Consider the following 2,715-nt stretch of genomic DNA (forward strand, 5'->3'; position numbering starts at 1 on the left):
CACCCCATGCTCAATATCTAGAAAATTTGTCATGATGGCACAAGGTACACCCCCGTTTGTTTTTTGGTGGAGGGTAGATGGAGTGTTTGTAAATAATGTGAATATGTGACGTTCAGTCTGTTCTGTAGGAGGCTGTTAACAGAGAAACAGAACTGGAACTAGTTTCGACTGGTATTCGAAACCGGATCGCTGGAGTCATTTGTGCGTTGTTCATTTACGAAGGATACGAGGTAATAAAAGGAAAAATTAATGAAAACCTATTTTACAATACTTTCACCGCCGCCACCACCACCACCGTATTTAAAATACCACTTACGCCACCACCACCACCATCGTCCTCATGATTCGTCGTCACCAGCGTCACCACCACCACCACCACCACCACCACCGTCGTCGTCGTAGTCGTCCTCATCATCTTTTTCCATGTTTTACTTCCTCATTGCATCTCTCCTCCCTCCACTACTTTACCCCCTCTCTCTCTCTCACACTATTATCTGTCTCTTTTACCCTTTATTTCTATCATTATATTTCTCCAATCTCATTATCTACCTCCCCTTCATCTCTCACTTCACTCCACTTCCTCTCTTTTTGCAACCACCAACCCCCCTTCCTTTATATATCACTCGCTGTACCTTTCTTCCTCCCCCCCTCTAATTATCTTCTATTCATCATTATCTTTCCTTCATTATCTTCCACTCTCTCGCAGTTTATTTCTCTTCCTGCCACTCTTTCATTAGACCTCCTACTCTCACTCCACCATCACTCTCTCTCTCTTTCTCTCTTCATCTCTTCCCCCTCCCTCCTATATCTCTTTCGATCTTTTTTTATGCATGTCTTCTTGTGTCTTTCTCCAATCAGTGTCAATTTAATTTCTAATCCACCCCTCTCTATTAGGCCTCCTCCTCCTCCTTCTCCTCCTTCTACTCGTAGTTGTCATTTCGACCACGATTACCTCACTTAACCTCACTCTGTCTCTCTTCACCGTTTCATTTCTCATTTCTTCTTATGAACATCACAACTTCTCAATTTCTCCCTTGATTATTCCTTTTTCATAAATAACAAGTCTCATTCATGCCTCGTGGAGAGGTAATTTTGCGTTCCAGTTTCGATTCCCGGTTAGTAACGTTTCATTTCTATCATACGATCATGGTCCTGGGAAAGTATGAACGTTACAACATCCCACTTCCTATATGTTAACGAAAAAACAAAACAAAAAAAAACAAAAAAAAAAAAAGAAAAACAAAACAAATCAACATCCATGGAACTAACATTATTATTACTATCATTATAGTGGTTGCTGTGGTGCAGCGGTAAGTTTTCGGCTCATTTCGCGAGCCAGGTTCAATTCTCAGTCAGAATTGCTTCACATCATTTATATCGATAATGCCCTTCACAAATTCATATATTTATATATATATATATTTTTTTTTTAATCATTATTATGTGTATAATTCCTTCTCCCTGCCAATTTCATGTATTTGTGGACAAATTTTCGCGGAGAGCCGTCTCTGAAAACGCATTTTAAATTCCTTGGAACCAAACCATTTTACTTATTTCCGAATTACGCCTAGAGAGTATTGGATGGCAGAATCGGTAGAGCGGCAGGATGAATGAATGCTTAGGTAGTATCTATTTACATCCTTTTAACCTTACGAGTTAGGCGTTCAAATCCCGCTGCAGTTTTGGTTTTTGCCTTTCGTGCTCTCATGTTGATAAAAATATATATAATAGCTGTTAAGTTCCGGAGTTGATATATATATATTCGATATTTCTTTCCCACTAAATGTGTGTGGCCCTTGTGCCTATAACTATTTTCGTATCTAAAAATCATCATCATTTTCGCCCATCTTTAAAGCATCATTATGGTTATAATGATACGTATTATTACTACTATTGCTCTGGCTATGTGTTGTTGTTGTTGTTGTTGTTCCTATTATTTATTGTCCCTTTAACGTCCGCTCATCCGTCGCCCTTGTGGCAATAATAAAGAAAGGATTACTGCTATAATTATTGTTATTATTATAATTATAATAATTATAATTATTATTATTATTATTATTATTATAATTATTATTATTATTATTATTATTGTCAATGCCACCTCAAAAAAATATGGGTGGGTAGTTGTGGCCCGCCTTATGATTTAATAATAATAATAATAATTTCTGATGTAGTGGCTGGTGGCATCTGTCGGTTCTAGCACCTGCTTGGTATTTCTTTTATCGACCCCGGAAGAAAGAAAACATTCCGCCGAACTTAATTCTAACTTAGAATCTTCCGGAGATCGATAAAGTTAAAAGTACCAATCAGGTAACTGAGGCCGACTAAAATTGACTCTACCATCTCCCAGATGTATATATATATAGATACACACACACACGTGTGTATATGTATTTAGCTTTGTGATATGTAGGGACACAGTCATCTCCTGGCCGGGGTTTGATTGTGCAGTTTTTTTTTTAAATCCCTCCAGGGTCGATTGTAATAAAGCAGCAACCGATATGATCGACTGCAACCTTCTACAAACATTTGGCCGTGTGCTTCTATTAGAAATCCTTGTTGTGGTTAACGGTCCAGGTATAAAGAATTGCAGATCGTTTAGTACCATCGTTTATACAAATCCCTGGTACTGTGCCAATGTAAGAAATCCATTAATATTTCATTCTTCGAAAAAGAAGCAAAATGAACGCTTCTTTTTTTTTTTTTTTTTTTTTT

General features: G+C 37.6%; 1 protein-coding gene across 8 annotated transcripts in view; it reads left to right on the plus strand.

The window, feature by feature from the left end:
- LOC106867583 (zinc finger homeobox protein 3) overlaps positions 1-2,715 on the plus strand; it is a 502,463-nt gene that overhangs the window by 208,052 nt on the left and 291,696 nt on the right. Inside the window, exon 1 of one of the 8 annotated variants that reach the window (XM_052974076.1) lies at positions 709-1,310. The exons of 6 other annotated variants lie outside the window; for them this stretch is intronic. The gene's annotated coding sequence lies outside the window, so the exon portion shown is untranslated. Of the gene's footprint in view, positions 1-708; positions 1,311-2,715 lie in introns of those variants that run through there. One more of the 8 variants, XM_052974081.1, reaches the window with a different exon arrangement.

The sequence above is a fragment of the Octopus bimaculoides genome, chromosome 17 (assembly GCF_001194135.2).
Source record: "Octopus bimaculoides isolate UCB-OBI-ISO-001 chromosome 17, ASM119413v2, whole genome shotgun sequence".
Classification (NCBI taxonomy): domain Eukaryota; kingdom Metazoa; phylum Mollusca; class Cephalopoda; order Octopoda; family Octopodidae; genus Octopus; species Octopus bimaculoides.